The sequence below is a fragment of the Penaeus monodon genome, chromosome 12, assembly GCF_015228065.2.
Source record: "Penaeus monodon isolate SGIC_2016 chromosome 12, NSTDA_Pmon_1, whole genome shotgun sequence".
Taxonomy (NCBI): Eukaryota; Metazoa; Arthropoda; class Malacostraca; order Decapoda; family Penaeidae; genus Penaeus; species Penaeus monodon.
Genome location: NC_051397.1, coordinates 10,130,304 through 10,138,555, shown reverse-complemented (window position 1 = coordinate 10,138,555; position 8,252 = coordinate 10,130,304).

The window sequence follows — 8,252 nt, the reverse complement described above, 5'->3', positions numbered from 1 at the left end:
TTCTTTCTTTGTGGCTTCTCTCCACGTTTCGTTTTATCTTATGCATATAGTAACAAAAATAACCAAGACATTAGATACGTCATATTTACATTCACAGTCACTCATAATCACATACACTCACTTATGTTCATTCACACAGACACACGCTGCTCTCTCTCTCTCTCTCTCTCTCTCTCTCTCTCTCTCTCTCTCTCTCTCTCTCTCTCTCTCTCTCTCTCTCTCTCTCTCTCTCTCTCTCTCTCTCTCTCTCTCTTTCTCTTTCTCATATTCACTCAAACACAAACACACACACGCACGCACACACACACACACACACACACACACACACACACACACACACACACACACACACACACACACACACACACAGGAAGGGGTATGGGGGGAGGGGAGAGGGGAGGAAGGGTTAAGGAAATGGGTCGGTGATGGTAAGTGAGGGAGAGAGTTAAGGTGGGGAGGGGGGGGGGGGGTAAGGATCATTCTGATAAATCATTTAGTTAATTGCTGGTGTTGTTAGTGGTGATGAGTGTAGGTAAATATAAAGATATAGGTATGTGTGGATGATGATGATCATGGTGGTGATGACGATGATGGTGAGGGTGAGGATGATGATGATGATGATGATGAGGGTGAGGATGACGGTGAGGATGACGATGACGACGATGACAACTACAACAGTAATAGTCACGATAATGATAATGATGATAGTAATAATAATAATAATTATGATAATTATAATAATGATAATAATAATGATAATAATAAAGAACAAAAAAAAAATCCACAACAAACACGATAATAGTAATAAAATAACAATATCAACAACACACCAACAACAATAAAAAAAACGAAGAAAACAAACGGACGAACAACAAGAAACGCGAGAACAGGAAAAAGGTTTTATTTAATTTTCAGAACTAAGTTTTTTTCCCCACTTTCTCTTCTGCTCAGCGGGCAGTGACGTCACGCGGGTCTATCACTTCATCATATAGCATTTCTTCTTTTGTTCTTTTTTTTGTGTGGGGGGGGGGGGATGTTATTTGTTGTTGTTATTGTTGATGTTCTTATATGTGTTATCTATTTATTTGTTGTTATTATTATTATCATTATCATAATTTTCATCATCATGTTCAATATCATTAATTATATTATCATCATCATTAGCATTAATATTAATGTCATTGTGCCATTATCATTATTGTTATTATTGTTTTATTATTATTATTATTAGTAGTAGTAGTAGTAGTAATAGTTGTTGTTGTTGTTGTAGTAGTAGTAGTAGTAGTAGTAGTAGTAGTAGTAGTAGTAGTAGTAGTATTGTTATCATCAGTACTATTATTATTACTATGATTTTATTTCACAATTATTATTCCTGTTATTTAAATTTATTCTCGTATTCACTGTACACATCCGCAATCCCAAGATATACACCACTGGAAATTATAATCTTTTGTTGTGCGACAAAGTTGCGGTCTCTGCGAAGTGAGAACATTGTCTTTTTGGCGACCACATGTCTCGAACTAACTAGAGAGATTTGATCTAGAAAGTTCCGAAAGCGATTTATGCGAACGAGCGGAATATTTTCGTGTGTTTTCTGTCCATTTGCGTTTGGTAGAGGCGGGGCAAGATGGCTGCTGAGCGAAGCAGTTCCGAACTCGAAGTTTCATTGGAGTCGGATACTTTTAATAGCGAAACCTTTTGTGTTTTTGTTTTTCTTTATTTAATCTTCAGCCTGGAGAAGTCAAACATGTATCTATATGCATAGGTCCTTTATTAATTTCTCTATTCTTTGATGATAATAATAATAATAACAATAAATATGACAATGAGGATAAAGCAGTCCAAATGCGAACAAGTAATCACAATTCCCATCCCACAGAAACTGATTTTTTCGATTACAAAAAGCATATGCAAACAGTATGAACACATGCATAAGGGATCTCACTGTTATTTGTAGCAGAAAGGAAAAACGGGTGATGTAGAACAACATTTCCGATAATAAACGTTGAATAATACATCATAAAATTCCTTTGTTCTGGAAAAATAACAGATTGAGTGGAACGAGGAAGTACATCTTTTCTTCTCCCCTCCCCTCCCTCCCTCCCTCTCTCTCTCCCCCTCCTTGTCTTCGCCTAACCTTTCTCCCTCCCAGTCTCTCCCTCTCCCCCCCTCCCTTTCCCCCCCCCCACCACCACCACCACCCTCGACCTACCCATACATGCCACCTGGCGCGACTCCAACCCCTACCTGCTTATCAGTGTCCCAAAAGTCTTTCTCGTGTCCTATCTTAGCATCCGGGACTACCTGCTGACCTGTCTTTGAACCACCCTCCGAACCCCCCCCCCCCCACTTCCTTCTCTTCGTTGCCCCCTCCTCTATTTGTTCCCTTCCCTCCCTTCCTCTCCTTTTCTCTTCACCACACGCCAACTCTGACATCTTCTCTTCCCTCCTCCTCCTCCTCTTCATCTTCTTTCTCCTCCCTCTCCTCCTTTTTACCCTTCTCCTTCTCCCTCCTCTTCTCCTTTCCCTCCTACTCCTTCTTCTTCTTCTTCTCCTTCTCCTCCTCCTTTTCCTCCTCCTCCTCCTCCTTCTCCTCCTCCTCCTCCTCCTCCTCCTCCTCCTCCTCCTCCTCCTCCTCCTCCTAATCCTTCTACTTCTCCTCCTTCTTCTCCTCCCTCCTCCTTCTCCACATACCTCCCCCCTCCCCCTCCTCCTTCTCCACATACCTCCCCCCTCCCCCTCCTCCACATACCCCTCTCCCTTGACCTCAGCAACAAAAGCCACTAAACAACGTGTTTGTTTGCCACTCTTATCTCTCTCCCGAATGACCCATCACCCGTGACCTTTGACCTCTCACCTGTGACCCGGGGCGCTTCTGGTATCCTCGTACCGGCTTGGTAAATAGGCCTAGGCGGGAACAGGCGTGACAGATGTGACGAATATGTTGTATAAATTAGAGGACCTGCGATGATTGCTTTTTAAAGAGGTAATGGACTCGAGTCATCGGTTTCTCTCCTTAATTAGAACTTTTTTTTATTAGCAAGTCATTTATATATATTATTTTAGATTTCGCCATTAAATATACATATACATACATACATACATACATATATACATATATATGTATATAATATATATCTATATCTATCTATCTATCTATCTATCTATCTATCTATCTATATATCTATATCTATATCTATCTATCTATATATATATATATATATATATATATATATATATATATATATATATATATATATATATATATATATATATATATATATATATATTGGGATCGTCTTTTTATTCACTCTGAGAAAATTCTAAATAATGGTGGCATGGTTAACACACTCTCGTGAGACATGAAAATGAACAAAAGATAATGTCATTAGTTGACGAAATAATTCATTTTTTTGAGTTTGGAACTATAATTGGTTCACGAAAATTCCATCCAAAATATACACAGGAGTAAGACTCAACATCTTAAAATCTCTCTCTCTCTCTCTCTCTCTCCCTCTCTCTCTCTCTCTCTCTCTCTCTCTCTCTCTCCTCTCTCTCTCTCTTCTCTCTCCTCTCTCTCTCTCTCTCTCTCTCTCTCTCTCTCTCTCTCTCTCTCTCTCTCTCTTCTCTCTCTCTCTCTCTTCTCTCTTCTCTCTCTCTCTCTCTCTCTCTCTCTCTCTCCTCTCTCTCTCCCTCACTCTCTCTCTCTTTCGTATTCGAGTGTATGCGTGTTCATGCTCGTGTTCGTGTGTGTGTATATTCGTATACTTGTTCATGTTCGTGTGCGTGTTTATTCATGCTCTTGTTTGCGTGTTTGTTTATACGTGTAGATCCCCGTGTGTGTGTGTATGCATGTTTATGCTCGTGTTCGTGAGTATCCGTGTGAGTGTGTGTGTGTGTGTGTGTGTGTGTGTGTGTGTGTGTGTGTGTGTGTGTGTGTGTGTGTGTGTGTGATAGCGACCGCGGGGTATACATCTTCCCGGCGGTCCTGTTATAGGGCAGGAGAGCACCGACAACGCGTGGACGGAGCGACGTGTGGCCATGACCTATTATTGCTTCCTACTGAGGTACATCTTCCCATACGCGCTCTCTCCCGGTTTGTGTGTGTGTCTGCGGGAGTAGTCTGTCTGTCTGTCTGTCGCTCACTGTCCGTTTCTCTTCTGTCTTTTTTTTTTGGTATCATTTTCTGTTTTCTGTATTTGTATCTGTGTCAGTGTGTTTGTTTGCGTCTTTGTGTTTCTGTTTCTCTTTCTGTTTGTCTTTCTATCTGTTTCTCTCTCTCTCTCTCTCTTTCTCTCTCCTTCTCTCCCTCTCCCCTTCTCCAGTCCCTCCCCTTCCCTCCATCCCATCTTCTCTGCCCTCTCTTTTAACACACACACAATGCCCCTCCCCCCCCCACCTACCCAATGCCCTCTCCCCCCCATTGCTGCCATCCCCCCCTCTGCCGCCACTCTCCCCCCCCACTGCCCCCCACCCCCCCACACTCACACTCACACACACACACACAACACACACCGCCGTTTCACCAGGTAACCTAATCCCAACAGCGGAATGCAGTGTCGACGAATCTTCCGTGCGGTGAGAGTAGCAGTAGAAACAAGATCATTTTCCTTAAGGTCGATTTTTCTTTTTTATTATTATTTTAGCGTTAACCTTTTTTTTTCACTTAACCTTTTGAGGATTTTTGTCTTTGGATCTGTTTTTGTTGGTTTTTTTCTTTGTTATTGTTGGTGATATTAATGTTAGGGGTATCTCTATTATTGTTGTTGTTGTTATTATTATTAGTTGTTATTATTATTATTGTTGTTATTATTATCATTTTGTTGTTGTTTTGTTATTTATTATCTATTATTATTATTATTATTATTATTATTATTATTATTATTATTATTATTATTATTATCATTATTATTATCATTATTATTATCATATCATTATCATATCATTATCATTATCATCATCATCATCATCATCATCACCCTCATCATCATTATCATCATCATCATCATCATCATCACCACCACCACCACCACCACCATAATTATTATAATCATTATCAATATCACTATTATTATTCCTATTGTTGTTATTACTAATATTGTTATTCTCATCATCACCATCATAACCTTCATTATTACTTTTTATCATTATTGTTTTTTTGTTTGTTTTTTTGCCTCTGCTGCATTTTCCTTTCCTGATTTAAGCTACAGAAAGGTCTCAAGGCTGAATCTGACTGATTCGCTTGAATTCCCTTTGTATTTTGAGATATCAGTAGCTAACAGATTTGCATCATTCCTCTTTTTGTATTTTCATTTCCTAGCATGTCTGCTTCAGCCTCAACTCTTTTCTCTAAATTTCGTTTTCTTTTATCGTATCGAATTACCATCTTCCTTGTGTCTCACTTTTTTTTTTTTTTTTTTTTTATTGGGAAACCTCAGGCCTTAATTATCGCCTCGTTCTTCCCCTACTCCACCCCCCCCTCCTTCAGTTCACTGTCCTATCCTCCTTCCAGTCCCTTCTCTTTCCTCTCCTTCCCCCTTTCCCTTAACTACTACACACCTCCACTCCCCCTATCCTTCAACTTCCTTTCTCCTCCTTCTTCTTCTCCCCTTTCTCCTCCTCCTCCCTTCCCTCTCTCTCTCTCTCTATCCCCTCCCTCCAGTCCCCCTATTTCCTCCCCTCCTCTCCTCTTCCTCTCCCATTTCTCCTAACCCTCCACTCACTCTCCTCCCCCTCCACTGCATCTCCCCCCCCCCATATACCCCAGCAAGACCCTCAAGTGTTTGTAATGTAAACATGTCCAGCGTGATTCGCCAGCCCCGTCTTGGTTATATGGCGCCCCTGACCTCCTTTTTTTGGCTAGTCGCGAATGGCTGTCTTTGTTTGTCTTTGTCGGATGTTGCTAAGGTCGCTTCCTTGCTGGAGACTTGTTCCTCGACTATGGGTACGTTTGCGCGAGACTTTGTTTGTTTTGAACGATATCACGGACTTGCTTTTCTCAGGGCAAAGTAAATGCTGAATATCCTTTTTACAAATATTTTTTTCTGTGCATTTCTTTTAAACGTATTTAACTTTGTTACAAATGAACGAAGGTGTAAAGGTGGTAGAAGGAAGGAAGGAAAGGAAATGGAGAAGAAGGGGGGGGTTCACAAGGGGGGGTAGGAGGGGGAAGGCAAGAGGGAAGGTTTCAGGTGGGGGGGGAGGAGGAGGAAAGAAGGAGAGGGAAGGGGAAGAGGAAGAAATAAGGAGAAAAGGGTAAGTTTCAGGTAGGGGGAGAGGGAGGAAGGGAAGGATGAAGGGGAGGAGAGAGAAAGGAGGAGAAGGAGGGTTTCACATATAAGGGAAAAGAGGAAAGAGGAAGGAGGAAGAGAGTTCAGAAGTAGAAAAGGAAAGGGAAAGAAGGAAGCAAGGAAGAAAGGAGAAAGAAGAGGAACAGTAAAGGAGAGACTTAGAGAGATAGAGACAATAAAGACCAAAGGAGAGAAATGAATTACGGGGGATGGGGGGGGAGGGGGAGTTGGATAAAGAGGAGCTAAGGAGGAGATGTAAGAGGCCTATGTCTCTAGGGGATAGGGGAGGGGGCAGGGGGTGTGACGACAGAGTAATTAGGTACAGTAGGTCGTTTATTGCCCCGGGGGCGTTGGAACCTTCGCCTACGTGTTTGTGTGAGAGAACGTTTCCATTGTTGTTGTTGTTGTTTTAAATATATATATATATATATATATATATATATATATATATATATATATAAAGGTCTGATTTGATACTAGGTATTACTATAATTTATGTAGTTTATATTTGTGGGTGTTACTTTCGGTGTGATAACTCGGTATCACACCGAATATACATACATACATATATATATATATATATATATATATATATATATATATATATATATATACTTATTTATTTATTTATTTATTTATTTATGCTTATATTTTGATTACAAATAGTATGATCTCCACTGATGGTATAATAATAATAACCATTATTAACAAAAACACTATTACGATGAACATCACTATTCTCAAAACCGTAACATTTTGATTATCATAATTTTAAAAATACTTCTTAACAAGAATACCTTACCGCCAGGCACATCAGTCACGGAGTTAAAGCAGTTTCTTCAGACGAGGAACAAAACAATAATACGCACACGCGCTCAGTTGTACACACTTATTTGTTCATTTACCCAAGCATTCGAGAAGCAGTTACTGGAATAATTCGCCAGACCTGGAGCTTCGTTCGTTCTGGTGTGTTCCTGATCAGTCCTGTCTTGGCTGTGTTCTCGTGCGCACACTCGTAAACGTACGTGTGTTGGTGAATAAATAAATAAACGGATAAATGAATTAACACGCAAGCCCACACCCATACACACACTCACAATCACGTGTGTGTGTGCCTATATATATATATATATATATATATATATATATATATATATATAATATAGATAGATAGATGATAGATAGATAGATAGATAGATACACACACATGCATATATACAGATACACACACAATATACACATATACATACAACCATTGATACAAACACACACACAGTGATTATGACAACAGTAATAACATTGCCAACACTATAATCATTCCCCCAAAATTGCTATTATTACCACCACCGTTATTACTAGCATATGTACACATGTACACGTTCCAGCCTATAGTGCCATTAACACACAACACTGAACACACAGCACTAAACGGTAGACCGGTTATATGGGACAAACAAACACAGATGGGTCATAGATGTAGTAAGCGTATCCTATTACGTACGAGAAAAGTAGACTTCACATTTTTTAAATCTTATTTATCTGTGTATTATGGTATTTTTTACTGTGCCTCTCTCTTAATAAGTAAACTGCTCCACATCCGGGTAGGTTTCAGAGGATAATGAGCGGAAGTTGTTGCCAGATACGGTGTGCATGTCCAATCAAGGGTTTCTCGCCTGTATAAATTACTCGGCTATGCTGTCGCCTCCTCCTTTTTTTTATCTTCTTTCTAAAATAACAAGCGACATGACCAAACTAGGGTTAGATTATATGATTATACTTACTTTTTGAAGAATAGGCGAAAGTTGTAGCCACAAACAGTAAAAAAATCAGGCATGGGGTTTCTCGCTTACATAGATTATCTGGCTGTACTGTCTGCTCCCGTTTTCTGTGGTTCGGTAAATTGCAAATTCCGTGATAGCCAGGCATGCAATGAGCCATCTTGCATGATAGGAGCACCCAATG